Here is a 20,345-nt window from a genome sequence, read left to right as displayed (position 1 = left end):
AGTTTCAGATAGTATTCAGTTTTATAGATATTATCATAGATGTTATATTTTATTAGTATTTTAGATGTTTTGAGCCTTATGACATTTCAACCTATTATTCAATATTTATTTCAGTACTATTGTTTAGTGCTCATTGAAGATATTATTCATGGGTTAGCTTGTGATCCTTCGGGCTCATAAGCATTATGTGACGTCTAGGGGGTAGTCCTGGGTGGTTACAAAAATCTATCTTGGGTATATTTTTATGCTGAATCTTTAAATGGTTATAACCCAATCTCAAGTCTATCTTAGAGAAAATTAAATTGCCCTGTATAAGATTATTAATCTGAGTTAAGAGATACTTATTATTGATGGAAATCTTATTCAACTGCCTGTAATTAATACATATGTTTGGGATACCATCCTTCTTCTTAATGAACAATACTGGAGAACCCAATGGAGAAGCACTAGATGAATAAATCCCTTATTAAGAAACTTCTGTAACCTAGTCTTGAGCTCCCTTAACTCAGCTAGATACATTCAATTAGGAGGAATAAAAATGGGTGAGTGCTCAACTCTACATAAATAAAGAAACTAATGTCATGGTCTGGAGGGATACTACACATTGGTGGGAAACAACTCTTAAATTCCAACATCATGGGGACTGACTAAATATATGCACTAATATCCTAGAGTTGGGCTATAAAATTCAAACAACCTCTCTTATTTTAACTTCTTAGCCCAAATAAAATATATAATCTTCACAAGCTTAGGCTTATACATACCTTACAACACTAACTTATCAATTTTGATAATATCTAAAGTCATTGTCGTAGCATTATAATTTAAAACAACATAATACAAAGATAGGAAAGTCATATCCAAGATAATGTCAAAGTCAAGCCTATCAAAGATTATTAAATCTACCCAAGTCTGGAAACCATGAACAAAATAAAACATGCATGATAAACTTTGTGGTGAAGCTCAATAAACCCTTTTGTATCTTTAAATCTTCATAGGCTACCTATTCAAGCTCTCCCTTCTAGGTAGCATTAACATTTTCCATCCATTATTAGTGCAGTATTTTGTCCTCACTCCTAATTAATTTTGACTTCACCTTTCTCACTCAGCTATCTGATGATATATCTTTGCTACATTGGTCAGAGGCTTGAAACCTGACAATGTCGAAAGTATGTAATAGTATACTTTAAGATATCCACTTATGTACCACGTATCAATATTATGAAAAATACAGGTTGACTTTTCCAATGCATGCCTTTTGAGGCCTACACCTTCATTGCAATGTGATATATAACTTAAAATTTTAAAACTAGCTCAGGGCTATATCTGCTATACTACTTAGTCATCTACCTAGATTGTACTTAATTGAACAGTTTCTCAAACACAAGTATCTTATATATGCTCGTCGTCACCAACCTTGGCTCCTCATAGAATCTCTTCTTTGGTCGACCCTTATCAATAAGTATTATGTCTTCAGTCATAGATATGTTACAAACCCATAATACCTCATATGTTATCTTGTGGAGCTATATGAATCTTAGGTGTTGACTAAACTTATGGGGCTCATTACACCTTTCTTGGAGGATTCTCTATGGAGGTCTCATCATTTTTATCTCATTAAAGACTTGCGTATTGAAACTGGTCCCTTCTTTATTCTTTAAGGGACTACCTTATTTCTAGATTCTCTCTTATTATTACCTTTCTTAGATTTTAAATGTCCTCATTCTTCAAACTGAAGAGTTTCTTCAAATGATTGTGTAATATTTAAGGGTGGGATCACCTCTGGATTCTTTGTTTTAAGCCTTAAAGTCGTTATCCAAGGAAAAATTTCAAGTCACTCAAGTAGAGTATTATAATGACCCTTTCTATTGTTATGTATGAGTCCTATGATTAAAATCTCATGTTTGAATTCCACCCAATTTAGAAGTTACAAATTATAGGCTAGGACTAGTTTTAATCAACTTTTGAGAAAGGTGTGGCCTAGGGAAATCTAGGAATGATTTAGACTGAGGTAATGGTATTTGTCTTAATTTCTAGTTAGCTAAGATGATAAGGAACCCTAAAAATTTATGGAATTGAATTTGGGTAACTAAAATACCAAAAATTGTTGTTAGCATAAATGGCACTATTTAGAATGTCCCATGCTTAAGGTACGTTGTAAAAAGTATGATTTTTGGGTAAAGATGAACATCTATCCCATTAATTCTACAATATAAGTTGTCACTCTGCTTTAGCAGCAAGCACCATAGAAGAGGAATTCCTGCTATAGTGGCAATTAAAGCCGAACAACGATTGTTATAATGGTCTGTATCGCTATAGGGGTGAAAACTGCATATTTATTAAAATATTTCCCAAAATAATTTACTTTTATAGAATAAGTTTTGGTGTTAAGAAAGGGTGATTCAGGGAAAAACACACCTGAAATTCTTTGTTTGGCTTTGTTAAGCAAATGAATTCATCCCCGTTAACTTGTATTTAACTATTAAGTCTTTGAATTGTTAATTAAAGGAGTTTCGGAGGGTTTTAGAGCTGATTTGGGGTTTATTACTGGTGAAAGAGGGAAATTAAGGTATAAGTGAATGGGTTTTGATCTTTAACATTTAATTTACCCTTGTATTTTTTCAATTCACTAATTTATCCATAAAATTAAAAGTTTAGGTTAATTATGGTGGAACCTTTGAATGAAAAGAGAGTGATCATAAATTTGATCTTAGGAGTTGAGTGTGAGTTATAAATCCTAATATGTTAGGTCATTTCTTTAATTGTGTATTTATATGCATGTCTAGACCATAAGAAAGCAGAAATTACATAGAAGGGTAAAACTCTGGCATAGAGTAGGTGTGCAAACTTAGTTCGTGGTAGGTGATGGTATTGTATTGTAGGTTAATCCAGTTTAAGTTATATGCACATGTTAACTAATTTCTATTATGGTTTATTTGTGCATTTTGTTTGGTGTGGTCTTTGATAACAATTTATGATTGTTATATGATTTTGACCTACCTTACTTGATATATGTGGAATGTTGGGTATTTGGAATGTTCTCATAGGGTTTTGGTGGAACAAGGTTGGCAGACACTTCTGTTTAGGGTTTTAGTACGTTGAAGGTAATTTTTCCCTGTAGGTCATGACCAGAGAGTGGTTTTATATCCCTTATCATTTATATAAGAGGGTTAAGTGAGTTTTATAGTTCCGTTATTGAACTAGGTAAATATATTCCTTTTGTACTTAATTAATTATCCTTAATCTTTTTTGCTTGGCTTGACTAAACTTGACTTGGTGTTAATATGTTGACTTGTCGGTTTGATTCCTAATTTTTCTTGGGTTGGACAAATGACCCTAGAGTACATTATTGTTCTTGTGTGCTAATACTACACCTACTTTTACTTTTGTGAGTAGTGTGCATATTTCAGTGGCTCCTATGAGACCTCATGTAACACCCCGAGTCTGGTACCCCTGATGCTACACGGTGCTCATAATCCCGAAGGACCATAAGCTAACCCTTAACTGATATCTGTAACTTAGCACTGAATAATACACTGTAAAAATGCAGCAAACTGGCAGAAAACTTACCATAAGGTTCAAATATCTGAAATACAACTGAAAACTAAATATTGATACATCTAACTGAAAAGCCTCTAAACTGCCTGCATAGTGGAATTGATAGGACAGGTCCCCAACTAACTCTATCTACTAAAATACTGAATATAGTGCAATAATAAAATAAATATTATTCTCGAATTATGAGGACTCACAACTGCATCTACAGTTGCTTACTGAATCTAAACTGCTAAAGGTGCTCTATATCTCATGTTCTGAACCTATGGTATAAAACATCATAGTGCAGAAAAGTATATGTCAGTATGATAGAATGTGCTGGTACTCTAGAAGAGGTAAGGCTAAATACATGGGTTCATATGCATGAACAATACTAACTAAATAATCTGAGTATACTAAATTAGATACATGCATGAATGCACAAACTATAACAGAAATTGTAGGAACACTAAATACCAAATTCTAATAACTGGATTTCTGATAACTAAGTCTACTGATACTGATATCTGATTGATAGAGTTTGAGATAATTCATATCATGCGGTTGATCTCTGAATATACTGATAATGAAGATGATTAACTAAATCCAAGATCAATCCTATCTAGCGGGTGATCTCTGAATTTATTGGTACTTAATACTAATTGACTGTATTTGAGATTCGTCCAATCTAAAGGGTGATCTCTGAATCTACTTGTACTAATATTGATACTGCTTGACTAAATCTGAGATTAGTCCTATCTAGCGGGTGATCTCTAGATCCATTGATAATACTGATGAGTGACTATATCTAATAGTTCTGAATCTGTGCTACTGAGCTGAGTTTGTTTACTGAGACTGATTCTGAAGCTGAGACTGTGGTAGATAGTCATCTAACCGTCATGCCCTAAATCTGAACTATTAGGATCCAACCTATAACCCCAGCTAGAAGGGTGACAATACCATGCCACGGGTAAAGACAACTGCTATAGAGTCAGTCCTAATCTAGTGTGTGACCCCTGAGATCAGTCCTGTAGTAGCGGCTGATCCCTGAGTATGTCAGTCCTATCTAACGAATGACATCTCATACCTATACTAGCTATATAGTTCTAGAACTTAGGGTTTGTTTCTAGGGACCTCAGTCCTATCTAGTGGGTGAGCCCCTATCCCTAGGTTCGCTCGATGCTGAATCGTACTCCCAACTGGAAGACACTGAACTGATTACAAATTCATACTATGCTTGACTGAACTGTTATTGATTGTACTTATTTGACTGAGCTAAACTGAATTCAATAAGTTCCTTTGACTGACGGTATATTATTGAGTTCTGAATTCTTGACTGAACTGAAGCTGGAATGCCATTAATATTGAGATTACTGAGATTTCCTAAGTTTTATAACAATCTGAGTTCTACAGAGTTTTGTAACTGATTAAGAGTACTACTAATCGTGGCATGACTTAGATTATCGTGAAATTGACGCTGGCTCTAGACAAGAAACTAATTTTTTAAGTATAAATACCCCAAGGACTCGACAAGATAAATAATACAAGATAGGACAACTCGTACATAACATGGTAATAGGCTATCATTCACAACACAATCAATGAGGCATCTTTTCAAGAACTTGGAAGTATTAAACATATACATATATAGGGAGTGTATACTATTATCTCATAATTCATTCAATAAGGAATACACATGAGTAGGAATGCATGCAACATATCATAATTCATTCACTAATGCCTTTCAACAAATACTTGGCATGCATTAACTTATACACAATTGGGGATTTCTTCTCAATATGCTATAATGACTTTATTTCCATCACATAAGCATTTTATCAAACATATGGGGAGCATACGTTATTCAATACACCTAATTCACATAGTTACATCAATCAACATGCATCTTGAAGGGGTTTATCATGAACATCACATCAATATCACATACTAGGATCAAAGCTTGGAACTTCGTAAATAAAACATGAATTAAAACTAAATAACAACATGAACTTCAAATTCAATTCACATAAATCATGAAAACTCATAAATATATAATCTTTGAATTTAGAAAAGGATTCTTGAACTTCTTGGGCGGAAAGAACCCAAGAATCAATATCTAACATACCTTAGTTCTTGATTTTACAAAGATTGATGGTGGAATTTTCTTAAATTTGGATCTTCAATTGGAAAACCTAAACTTGTTCTTGAGAGAAATTGAGAGAAACCACTATAGTTTGGGTAAAAATATGGCTGAATCACACGTTTTAGGTTTATATAAGAGTGGGAAAAAGACTGAAATAACCCTGGGGTCGCGGCTATTTTAATGACTGGAAAATTGGGTGCCAATGCACTGGTCGATATGGTGCATTGATGGCATCGCTCGATATCCGATGCATCTCTTTATGATCGTATCAAGTCTTAGTACTTTTGACTCTAGTAACCTGCAAAAATGTTAACCAATGCGATGGGTGACGCGGTGCCCCAAGATCATGTTGGTTTACTATTTTGAGACCTCAAACATGGTATGGACGTGATCCAGAAAATCCAAAACTTTTCCAGGAATACCTACTGACATAGCTGATCATGAATCAACTTAAAGATCGATATTTAAGGGTCGTATGGGTCGAGAAATAAGTTTGCCAACTTATGAAGGCTAAAAAAGATTCCACATGTAAATACTTAGATGAAGTTTCTAAGTCTGGGACCCCGTTTTAAGCTTTAATGGAATGAGCAAAGCTTGGAATTTTGTGGGGTCTTACAATATCTCCCCCTTGGGAACATTCATCCTCGAATGGGACTAACTCGACCCAAAATACAGATAGACTGAACTTACTTACTGAACATGAATATCTAAAACATGACTATATGACTGAACTATTGTTATATTGAAATTTCATACTGAACATGCATATCTGATGCATGTATACTTGACTGAGTTATTCTCATGAAAGCATGACTAAAATTACTAATAAGCTGAGCTTCTTTTATAGAACATGTATATCTAATGCACGAATATCTGACTGAGCTGACTCTCGAATGCATGACTAAATATACAATGATAACTGATACTGACTTTGTAAGGAACATCTGAACATGCAACTGAATGGTCTTAAGGTCATAAAAGAATTGGGGAATCATAGGGTATCTCCCTATTAGGACACTATGTCCCTCTAAGAATGCTTACTTTACTAAGATACTGGGAAAACTGAGGCGATGCACCTGAAGCTAATACATGATACAGGAACTGAGCTGATTTTGCAACTATAGAGACTTTCTATCTTGGAATAGTTTCATTCCTGAGATTTCTAATAATATGTCTAGATAGAAAGATAGGAAAAACAAACTATACAAATTTAACTGTCTGACTGCTAAAATGAATTGCTGGCCTTACTGACTAACTCATGATGAAAACTTAAGCTCAAATGGGAGCAAGAGATCACATAAAGCATATCATTAAGATAAAGGACTTATAATGTACCTGAATCTATCTTAGGGAATCTTTCCGCATCATAACAGGTTTGGAGTGCATAAAATCTATTCTGGCTCTGGCCACTAGTGGTACTGGAAGCAGCACCCTACTAACATAAATCTTTACCCCTTTGAGCTAGCACTCTACACTCCCGTATCCTGTGGCCTGGCTTACCACAATCAAAACATATCTCACTGCCTGCCTTACATACACCTAGGTGTTTCTTAGTATATTCTTTACAAAGTGGATAGTTACACTCACTTCTCACACTAACTCAGGCTTTGGATCCTAGCGCCCCATCAAGATTGCCATCCCTGAACATTGGTACTGGTGCACTAGCTGAGGATGGAGTTGGGACTAAAACCTTTTGGCTATGCTAAGAATGGTTACCACCCTACGACCGTGGTTGAGAAAAACTAAAACTACCTTTTCTGGCTTTCTTATTCACTCTCTCTCTTCTTAGTTTTTTCTACCTTAATCTACTAAGTGTGCATCATTTGTATAGAATGATTCATATCACTATTGATCATAGCAGTCCTACGCTCCTTAACCACTAATCCAAACACACCGGTCAAAAACTTACTCATGCTTGATCTAGGGTCAGCCATCTGCTTGGGAACACACTTAGAAAACTGATTGAACTTGAGGTAATACTCCTTTACTATTATGGAGCCTTGTCTTAGGTTCATGAACTCTTCTAACTTAGCTTCCCTCATCTCGAGTGGGAAAAACTTATCTAAGAACGTATCCTGAAATATTCGCCAAGTCATGGAGGCTGCATCCTCCCCTCTACTCTTCTTTTATATCACTACCCAATCATGAGCAATATCCTTCAACCTATAGGATGCCAATTCTACACACTCCTCTTCAGACACATGCATAATATGGGTAATCTTCTTCACCTTCTTAAGATAAAGTTGTGAGTCCTCACCTGCTACTGACCCAAAGAATTCAGGCGGGTTCATTCTCATGAAATTTTTGATCCTAGATATGGCTGAATCCCCATCTTACTGAGGTGGGGCTACAGCCTAATGCTTACCCTGAACATTGGTTGTCACAGCTTGGGCTAGCGCCTAAAAAGCTTCTCAAAATGCTGCATGTGATACATTCTCATTTATAGGATCTACGGGCTGAGGTGGTTGGTTATCATTTCTATGGGCATTATCTCTGAAAAGGAGGCATATTCTGTAAATAAAAGAAAGTATGGATTAGACTGAGAGTTTTAACTTGAGCTCATGCTCACTCACACGACATGAATAATAAAAGAAGGAAAACTATTCCTAAAACATCTTATAGCCTCCTGTACATAAATGAAGTGTGCAACACACCTATGTACAAAACTCTACTAGATGCAGCTTTTTAGACTTCCTAGGAAACTGTTGAACCTTATGCTTTGATACCAAGTTTGTAACGCCTCAAGTCTAGTACCCCAGATTATACACTATGCTCATAATCTCAAAGGACCATAAGCTAACCCTTGACTGATATCTATAACTGAGCACTGAATAATAGATCGTAAAAATATGGAAATCTAGCGGAAAACTTGCCATAAAGTTCAAATATCTGATATATAACTAAAAACTGAATACTGATACATCTACCTAAAAAGCCACTAAGCTGTCTACACTATGGAGTTGATGGGACAGGTCCGCAACTAACTCCATCTGCTAAAATACTGAATCTTGTGTAATAATAAAATAAAGGTTATCCTTGAATGATGAGGACTCATTGCTACGTCAATGCTGCTGGCTGAATTTAAACTACTAAGGGTGCTTTGGAACTCGTGCTTTTGAACCTATTATATAAAACACATAGCGCAGAAAAATATGGGTCAGTATGATTGAATGTACTGGTATACTATAGTAGGTAAGGCTAAATGTAGGGGTTCATATGTATAAACAATACTCACTAAATAATATAAGTATACTAAATAAAGATACATGCATGAATGCACAAAATATAATTGAAATCATAAGAACACTGAATACCAAATTCTAATAACTAAATTTTTAATAACTGAGTCCACTAATACTGATATCTAATTGACTGAGGTTGAGATCATTCCTATCTAGCGGGTGATCTCTTAATATACTGATAATGAAAACAATAAACTGAATATGAGATCAGTCTTATCTAGCGGGTGATCTCTGAATCTAATGGCACTTGATACTAGTTAACTGTATTTGAGATCAGTCCTATCTAACGAGTGACCTCTGAATCTATTGGTACTAATACAGATACTGCTTGACTAAATCTGAGATCAGTCCTATATAGCGGGTGATATCTAAATCCATTGATAATACTAATGAGTAATTGTATCTAACAGTCCTGAATCTGTGCTACTGAGCTGAGTTCTTTTATTGCAACTAATTCTGAAGCTAAGACTATGGGATGTATTTATCTAACCGACATGCCCGAAATCTAAATTAGAGGGGTCCAACCTATAACCCCAGCTGAAAAGGTGTCAATACTATACCACGGGTAAAGACAACTGCTATGAAGTCAGTCCTAATCTAGTGGGTGATCCCTGAGATCAATCCTATACTAGTGGGTGATCCCCAAGTATGTCAGTCCTATCTAACCGGTGACATCTCATGCCGACGCTGGCTACGTGGTTGTAGAACATAGGGATTGCTTCTAAGGACCTCAGTCTTATCTAGTGAGTGAGCCCCCATCCCTAGGTTCGCTCGATGCTGAATCTTACTCCCACTAGAAGACACTGAACTAATTACCAATTCATACTAGGTTTGACTGAACTATTACTGATCATACTTTTTTGATTGAGCAAAACTGAATTCACTGAGTTTCATTAACTGATGGAATATTACTGAGTTCTAAATTGATTACTGAACTGAAGCTGAAATGCTACTGATACTGAGATTGCTGAGATTTTCTAAGTTTTATAACTATCTGAGTTCTACTGAGTTCTGTAATAGACTTAGAGTACTACTAATAGTAGCATGACTGAGCTTATCGTGAAACTGACACTGGCTCTAGAAAAAAAACCAATTTGTCGGGTATAAATTTCCCCAGGACTCGATAACATAAATAATACAAGATAGGACAACTCATATATAACATGGTAATAGGCTATCATTCTCAACACAATCTATGAGGCATCTCTTCAAGTACTTGGAAGTCTTAAACATATAAATATATAGGGAGTGGATACTATTATCTCATAATTCATTCAACAAGGAATGCACATAAGTAGGAATGCATGCAACATATCATAATTCATTCACTAAGGCCTTTCAACAAACACTTGGCATGCATTAACTTATACACAATTGGGGATTTCTTATCAACATGCTATAATGACTCTATTTCCATCACATAAGCATTTTATCAAACATATGGGGAGCTTACTTTTTTCAATACATCTAACTAACAAGGTTACATCAATCAACATGCATCTTGAAGGGGTTTATCATGAACATCACATACAAGGATAAAAGCTTGGAACTTTATAAACAAAACATGAATTAAAACTCAATAACAACATGAACTTCAATTTCAATTCACATAAGTCATGAAAACTCATAAATATATAATCCTTGAATTTAGAAAAGGATCTTGAACTTCTTGGGTTGAAGGAACCCAAGAATCAACACCTAACATACCTTAGTTCTTGATTTTATGAAGATTGATGGTGGAATTTTCTTGAATTTGGATCTTTAATTGGAAACCCTAAACTTATTCTTGAGAGAAATTAAGAGAAACCACTATAGTTTGGGTGAAAATATGGCTGAATCACATGTTTTAGGGTTATATAAGAGTGGGAATAATACTGAAATAACCGTGGGGTCACAGCTATTTTAATAACTGGAAAACTTGGTGCCGACACACTGGTCGACGTGGCATGTCAATGGCATCGACGTGATACCTAATATATCACATCATGATCACATTGAACCTCAGTACTTTTGACTCTTACAACCTATAACAATGTTAACCAATGGGATAGGTGATGCGGCGTGCCAAGATCTCATTGGTCTACTATTTTGAGACCTTAAACGTGGTGTAAACATGGTCTAAAAAATCCAAAACATATCCTGGAACACCTACTGACATAGATGATGATGAATCAACTTAAAGATCAACATTTAAGGGTTGTATGGGTCTAAAAATAAGGTTACCAACTTATGAAGGCTAAAAAAGATTCTAAGTGTAAACACTTAGCTGAAGTTTCTAAGTCTGGGACCTCTTTTAAGCTTTAACAGACTGAGTAAAGCTTAAAATTTTGTGGGGTCTTACACCTCACTTGTGATTCCTATTGTTAAATCCAGATTTTAGGGTGAGCAGTATATTTGGGCTACCATGGAATATTTTCTTATTGGTATAATCCTTTAGTTCTTAATTTATGTTTTACTTTACTTTTGGGGTTCATCCATTTCTTGACATTCTTAGGTGTTTTGGTATAAATAATTTTTGGGTCCTAGGAATGGTTTTTGCATAAGTACTTTTCCGCCTTCAGTTGTACTTTTAATTTGTCTTAGATCGGATGATATATTGATGTATTAGTCCTATTTATTTCTTCTACGTAGAGATTATGGGATTGTCATTTGTGATATTTCTTCTCTTACCAGATAAGTAGTATGGGTGCCAATCACGATATGTTTGATTTATGATAAATTTGGTATCAAAGAGCCTAGGTTTGTTGATATCATCGTACTAAAATGGATTTAGTAGAGTCTTATGGAATGGTACATAGATGTTTGTACTTTTCATTGACAGGCTATATGACTTTAGGAAATTCATTATTCTTGTTTCTTCTTTTGATATAAATTGATTCTAATTGGAATTTGGAGATCCAAATTTGTATCTAATCTTCTTTATTCTTTTGCCCACAGATGGTGAACCCTAAGTCAAATGAAACTCAAATAGTAGCTCATGCACCAATCGCTTCAGCTGTGAAGCCAGCTGGAAGAGGAAGGGTATAAGTGAGAGAAATAGTAGGGAAAGAAGAGAATGGGCCACACTTACCATGGGTAAAGCTCAAATGGTGGTTTGCTAGAATCCAGATAGGTTAGTATCACCTCTCCTACCCCTGGATTATTTAGTGAAGATAAAAGCAATAGAGAAATATGGTGTGGATCTTGAGGTAGTATCTTAAGCTAGGTTATAGGACTACTCTCCCATGTCGGCTAATGTTGTTCAACAGGCGTTAGATTTTCTTAGTGGGTTGGCTGGGATTGGAGACACACCTATGGTTTCGATTTATCAGGCTCATACTTTTCATCTTACTATTAGCATAGCTCCTAGAATGGATGAAGCTTCAGGGACAAATGCTTTTTCTCATCCGGTGTTAGTTTTTGTATTTAATGGTACTTAACATGAAATATTGACAAAATTTTTGAAGATAAAACCTCCAAAATTCTAGGGTTTTGTGTTTCAGGATGCCATTGAATTTATTATTAATTGCTATGAGAGGTTACATAAGATGGGGATTGTGAAGCAATATAGAGTTAAGTTTGTGAATTTTATACTGGAAAGTATTCTAAGCAATGGTTGATAGGTATGTTGAATGTCGGTTGCTAATTTTGTCTCCATTAACTTGGGAGCAATTCCGTGCTTTGTTCTTAGAGAAATATGTGCCACAGGCCCTACGTGACTACAATAAGGATGAGTTTTTAGCATTATAGTAGGGTGACATATTGGTTGCAGTCTGTGAGGCTAAGTTTAATGCCTTATCTCACCATGCTACACAACTATTTACTTATGAAGATGGGAGATTCATATCTATGTTAAAGGTTTGAATTATGACTTTTAGGTATTGTTTTTGCATATAAATTAAGTAAGTAAAGGGTTCAATGAAGTTTCTAACTATGGGAAGATATTGGAAGGGGTTACCCAAGCCAATCAAGCTTAGATGTTATCCAAGAAATCTCGAAATATTGGTAATTGTAGTGGTTCTTAATCTAAAGGCCATGATCAACATACCTATTAAGACTATCCTATTATGCTAGACTTTCCATCTTCTAATGTGGTTCCAGTTAAGGGTTCTTCTTAAGCATCGGTTGTTAGGGGCCAAGGGGCTTCTTATTTTTCTACTAGTAGTCCTTCTCTTAGGTAGGGATTTTAATAGTATGGTGTGGATGGTCACTTTAAGAGAGAGTGTCTTGTGAGGTAGGAAAATTCCCAGATATAGCAACAAACTTGGTCTATAGTCCCAGTGTGTAGAGGAGGGGGAAGCGGTGGTAGGGGTTATCTCCAGTGAGGATAAGGAATCAAACAGTTGGTCAGGATGGTCGAGGAAATTCTGGCATTGAGGAAAGAGAATTCATGCCATATTTGCATAGTTTTGGAGATTCTAAAGGAGAAATAATTATTTACTAAGTTTCCAAAATATGAATTTTGGTTGTCTTCAGTTCCCTTCATAGGGTATGTGGTTTGTAAAAAAGGGTAATAGTGAACCCCCTAAAGATTGAGGGATTAAAGAATTAGAATCATCCTAGTTTAGTGATCAAGTTAAGAAGTTTTATGGGACTTATTAGTTATTACCGTAGATTTGTCAAGAACTTTGCTTTGGATGAAATACACTTGACAAGGTTTACTTAGAAGAAAATATCATTTGTTTGGTTAGACCAATGTGAATAAATCTCCAAGAGCTCAAGGAACTTTTAACTATAGCACCTATTATTTCGTTATTGGTTGAAGATAAGGACTTTATAATGTTTTGTGATGTCTCACTTTTTGGTTTGGGTATTGTGTTGATGTTTGATAAGAATGTCATTGCTTATGCTTTGAGTTAGTTAAAGCCTCATGAAAGAAACAACCTAAACCATTATTTATAGTTGGTAGTGATGGTGTTTGCATTTATGATTTGGAGAAACTATCTTTCTGGTGTTAAGTGTGAGGTCTCAAAGATCATTGTAGCCTATAGTAATTGAACCCAAGAAAGCAGAAGCGGATGGAACTATTGAAAGATTATGATATGAGTATTTAGTAACATCCGATTTAAGGATAAAATGATAGAATACATGTTGAGATAAAAATATGTAAGTATAGGTAATTTATCATTTTTATAGGTATGCAGGTCACCATTAGCTAGAGAGTTTAAACTCTAGTATCTCTGAGTATGCAATTTAAGGTCTCAGATAGGGCGGTATATTGGCTATTGTAGAGGTAAACTCAAAATTTGTGGAGTACATTAAGGCCAAGTAATTTGAGAATAAGAAGTTGAATTAACAGTAAAATAATGTCGTGCATGGAGAGGTGGTAGATGCAACTCATTATGCAAGAGGGGTGTTGTAGTTTAAGGGAAGATTATGTGTTTCTAAGGTTGGACATTTGATTTATGATGTACTTTCAGAGGCACATGGCTCGTGTTATTCTATTCATCTAGGTACAACTAAGATGTATAATAACTTGAGGTAGTTGTATTAGTGGTTTGGGATGAATAGAGACATAGTAGATTATATGTCCAAGTGTAAAAATTATCAGCCGATAAAAGTACAAGCACCAAAGGCCTATGGTGTTGCTTCAGTGGACGCCTTTACCCATGTGGAAGTGTGTGCATATTGCTATGGACTTAATGGTAGGCCTTCTTAAGTATTTAGGGAGGTATGATTCCATTTGTGGGATAGTAGAATAACTAATGAAGTTAGTTAATCTTTTAGTAGTTTGGTTACACTACAACTCTCAATAGATAACAAATATATTAAGGGGATTGTAAGAATTCAGAGGGTGCCACTTACTATTATTTCTGATAGAGATGCAAAGTATACTTCCATGTTTTGGTATAGGTTGCATAAGGATTTGGAACCAAGATCACGTTAAGCATAACTCTTCATCCTCAAACTAATGAGAAGTCAGAGGGGATAATTTAGGTTATATTGTATGAGTGTTCATAAAACAACAATTACCACTGGAATGTTAATATGGCACTATTCAGGGTACTTTATAGAAGAAAGTGTAAGTCACCTATAGGTGGTTTGAGTTGGGAGATGTTAAGACTTTGGTCATGGATTTGATAAAGGAGGCTCAGGAGAAGGTAAAATACATTCAACCTAAGTTGTTGTCTGCCCAAAGTAGGAAAAAGAGTAGGAAAATCATAAGGTGAAGTACATGTACTTCAAGATTGATGAGCAAGTTTTTCTCAAGGTGTCTCCCATGAAGGGAATCATGAGGTTTGGTTAGAGGGGAAATCTTAACCCTCAGTATATAAGTCCCTTTAAGGTTCTTGAGAAAGTGGGTTTAGTTGTATATCAATTATCTCTCATGTTGTGGTTGTCGGGATTCCATCTGGTATTTCATGTTTTAATGCTAAAATGGTACCATGGGGATGAAGACTACATCATTAAGTGGAATTCAGTGCTTCTAGATAAGGATTTGGCTTTTGACGAGAAAGTTGTAATGATTCTAGATCGAGATGTTTAAAATTGAGGAATACAAAAATTCATTAGACAAAAGTGCAATGGAAGAATTTTTCGGTTAAGGGAGACACTTGGGAGATTGATAAGGACATGTAGGATAAGTACGCTTAATTACTTGAGGATGTAGGTACTCTTCTTCTTCCTTGTTTAGCCTATATTTCTCGTTTGATAATATAATGATGAATGATGGATAAATTGGTATCTGTTGTTATGAACATCTCCATTGTTACATGGGAGTCTTATGTTTAAAATCTCATATCCAAATTCTTCTTGGTCTGGAAGTTAGAAATTTTGATTTTGGAGCAAGGTGTGGCTAGTGAAATCTGGGAATGATTGTGAATGAGGTATGGTATTTTCCTTTATTTATAGTTATCAAAGATCATAATTAATCCATAGAATTTTATGGAATCAAATTTGGGTAAGTAGAACTCCCAAAATTGTTCTTAGTGGTAAGGACACTGTGCAGAATGTCCCAAGTTTAAGGTATGTATAGGCGAAAGTGGGATTACTAATGAGATTTTTCGTTCCATCAACGGTGTTGTAGCAGTCAGCACACTGCTAGAGTGGCAACTCCGAAAACAATAATCAAAAGAGGTCAACGACTGCTACAGCGATCGGTACCGCTATAGTGGCATCACTATAGCGGTGAAAACCATAGAGTTATTAAAGTACATTCTCAAAATAATTTTTATTTCTAAAACCCATTCTGGGACAAATATAGGGCAATTTAGGAATAAACACACCCAAATTTCTCCATTTGGCTTTGTTAAGGTAAGAAATTCATCCTTGTTAACTGGTATTTATTCATTAAGCCTTAGAATTGTTAATTTATGGAGTTAGAGGAGGGTTTTAGGGTAGATTTTGTGTTAATTTCTGATTATGATACAAGAATGACCAAGGAAGACACAAAAAACACACACAAAAATAGTCCACTAATCAAGAAACCGTGGACCTCTTCGATGACCACACTCGGATTCAAGAACAACGACAAGAACACAAGAGAATAAGGTGTTTAACACCTATTGGTAGACAACAATCCCAAACTATATTAACAACAATAGGATGAATAACAAAAAAATTAAAACAATAAGAACAATATGGTTTACAATACAAGATACTACCAACGGTTACAACAAAATAAAGATAGAAAAATAGATAAATGAATGGTATAATCCTAAGAACCCAAGAGCTTATTTCACTCTTGGACCCTTAACACTACAGAAAACTATCACCTATCTCTTACAATTGACACAAGAGAGGCATTCACCATCCAATCACAAACCTATCAAGCAAAATGCAACACAAAAATAATTCCACACTTGTGCAATGCCCTAGTTTTGGTTGGACTCTCTCTCACTCTAAGAGAAGTGTTCTTTCAATAATAATAATAAACAACTAAAGAAATATAAACCCTATAATTTTCTATTTATATTACTAGAATAAGGTGTTTAACGCCTATTGGCAGACAACAATCCCAAACTATATTAATGGGCTCCAAATCGCCTATTGATTGCACTTTAGGGGCAAGTTTGGGACTTCTTCACACTTGGGCTTGTGCACCATTTTAGGTGATCTTTATAATACTCAAAAATTTTCCTAGGTCATGATAATACTCATATCATCCTCTCCATCTTGAGAGGAATTTTCCCATAAATTCACGACCTCACCTCTTTTACAAAGGCAATTCACATTCTCCTTCACACGGCCACACATCTTGTCCATCTTCATCGCCTTGCATTTCAACCTCTTCTTGCTCTCCATTTTGAGGCTTTCCATCAACCTTAGCCGATTAAATTACTACTTCTTCCCCAAGATAGTACAATTTTCCTTCCCTTAAGATCACGTTCCTCCGGTTTGGACACTCACTAGCCTTGTGCCCCCACCCTTGGCATTTGAGGCATTTAAATCCCTTGGAATTGGAAGTGGAAATTGGTTTACCTTCATACCTAGTGGACTATTTTGGGGCAGCCCTGGTGCTCTCGGTTTGGACAGCCATGAATGATCTATCTTTGAGCTCTCTTTCAACCTCCAATGCTGCTTAGAAAATGCCATAAATGGTGCCGAACTTATAAAGTGTCATATGAGTTGAGATGTCCTTTTTCAACCCGACTTTAAAGAGCACGATGTCAGGACTCACTTGTTCTCCTCAGTGATCTAGTTTCAACATTAATTGTTGAAATTTGTCGTAGTAAGCCATGACACTGTTGCTCCCTTGCCACAAATTCTACAATTTGGCAAGGAGCGCATATCTATCAGTCTCAGGCAAGTATCTTTGCCGCATAAGGTTCTTCAACTGAAACTAAGGAGGAGTTTGTTCCCCAATCATCTCATTCCCAAACCATTTAACATAGTCCCATCATGCATTAGCATACCCTTTGAAGTGAGCTATAGCATAGAAACTTTTCTTTTCTTTGGTGAGATCATTAAGTTGGATGATATTTCCACAAGACGATTCCCATGCAAGGTAGTCTTTGGGATCACTCTCACCTTTGAAAATGGGAAGGCTCACTTTGATGGAATTGAGACCTATATCTCAGTTTGGGTGGCCATCTCTCATCTCTCGGCCTAACTCCCCATGTATACCCCTCATTCTTTCTTCTCTTAAGTAAAAATCACCATACGTCCCATCACCATCATGTTTTTCTCCCCTACCAAATCCCTCAATATGGAAGGGTCTAGTTGGATTAAGTAGAGCTTGTAGTGGCGGGATTGGATTTTGATAGGAAGGTCTTTGGTTAAGTGGAGTTTGGATGAGAGGGTTTGGGTTAACGATGGTTTGGTCTATCTTGTTCTTGGCTTCAGGAGTAAAGATTGGTTGGATTTGTAGCAATTGGTGGATATAGCATTTGGTGCAAGGTCTCGGGAGTATTAGTTGGGGAGTTGTTTTGAGGGGTGGAAGGTCGACTCCTTTGGCTTTCCACGCATTCTAATCTCCCACTCATTGATTCCACATCCGTATCTAATTTCTCAAGACCCATATTCAACCTTGCCACATCTTGGGACATAGTTTCAAGGCGAGCCAAAATGAGATTGATGGCATTATTGTCCATTGTTTAAGCATTTGAAGCCTGGGGTTCCATTGTGGTTGTACATAAAATAACCCTTCAAGTTACGGTCCAATAATACACCCAATCAGTCCACAACGTTATATAAAACAATACAGCATAAATGCTACAAAACAAAACACACGTTAGTTCAAAACAACCTCACTACACTCTCACACACATTGTGGTCTCACACTTCATTTCACAAAAGCAAGTCGGCTTGTAACTCGTGGTGAGCTGAAGATTAAGTCTACTCCTTAGTCAGAATGGATTATTTGTTTGACAAATCAAGGAACTAATGTCCAAACTTGACCCAAGAAGTACTATATTTTAAAAACGACAAAAGCAGAAAAGAAACATAGACACAAATAGTGAATTTAAAGGACTAATTGACAACCTTGTATGACTTAACTAGTTTATTAATTAGTTCTAGGATCAACTAATTGAAACCAAGAATAAAAAATTATAAACTACATGATCCAATTTTTGAGCTTTATATTGACGTGAATAGTAGCAAAGATGATGTGGCAACATGAAATTGGTCATGGTCCCACACAAATTTTTAGTCACAAACTTGAAGTTTAGTCCTTATACAATCTTAGAATGGAAGAAAATTAGTATTGGAGGGGAAAACACAAGTCTTAAAACTATTTCAAATTCAACTCAAAAAGGTGAGATTTGACTTGTACTAGTTCCATAAAACAAGGCTCCTTGAAACAAGGTAAGTGGTTGGAAAAAATGTTGATTTCAAGTCTAGGAAGTGATGGGTTCAAGTTCTTTCACCAACAACTTTACAACTTTGTCTTATACCTTTTAGTGGTCAAGATATGAGATGAGGTGAAGAACAACAAGCTTAGAACAATACCCTTCAAGAACTACAACAACATTACCATATCACCAACAACAACAACTTCAAGATTCGGCCAACTTCAAGTTCATACCAATAATGTCATCATTTTAAGCTCAAACTTTAGATCTAGACACTTTTAGTGTTGGTGAGAAAGAAACCAAAAATTGAAAAACTTTTAAAAAATAAAAATACTACCAAATCTAGGCACACAAACAAGTCTCGTCCAAGAGGTAACAACAACACCAACTCTCGGCCAGGAATAAGAACAACTTCTTCACCCTTTTTTTTTTAATTTTTCAAATTTCAAGCCCAAGATTGATCTTGTTAAAGCAAGATCAAGCCACACTCTGATACCAAATTATACAAGAATGACCAAGGAAGGCACAAAAACCACACAACAAAATAGTCAATAATTAAGAAACCGTGGACCTCTTTGATGACCATACTCGGATACAAGAATAGCGACAAGAACACAAGAGAATAAAGTGTTTAACACCTATTGGCAGCCAACAATCCCAAACTATATTAAAAATAATAGGATGAAGGACAACAACATTATAACAACAACAACAATACGGGTTACAATACAAGACACTACCAACGGTTACAACAAAATAAAGATAGAAAGATAGAAAAATGGATGGTATAATCCTAAGAACCCAAGAGCTTATTCCACTCTTGGACCCTTAACACTACACATAACTATCATCTATCTCTTACAATTGACACAAGAGAGGCGTCCACTACCCAAGCACCAACGTATTAAGCAAAATGTAACACACAAATGATTCCACACTTGTGCAATGCCCTAGTTTTGGATGGACTCTCTCTCAATCTAAGAGAAGTGTTCTTTCAATAATAATAACCAACTAAAGAACTAGAAACCCTATAATGTTCTATTATCACACCCCAATACTGGATGAGGAGGACAATAACTATAGGAAGACATACTATAAAAATAAACTAGATAAGAAAATGAATCACTATAGTAATGAAATCACTGATAAGAAGTTGTATATACAATACCAACCAATTAGCAAAACCAATATAGATGACTTGTGAATCTATGA

Source organism: Capsicum annuum, chromosome 10, assembly GCF_002878395.1.
Source record: "Capsicum annuum cultivar UCD-10X-F1 chromosome 10, UCD10Xv1.1, whole genome shotgun sequence".
Taxonomy (NCBI): Eukaryota; Viridiplantae; Streptophyta; class Magnoliopsida; order Solanales; family Solanaceae; genus Capsicum; species Capsicum annuum.
The sequence above is the reverse complement of the archived record's forward strand: the minus strand, read 5'-3'. Positions refer to the sequence as shown.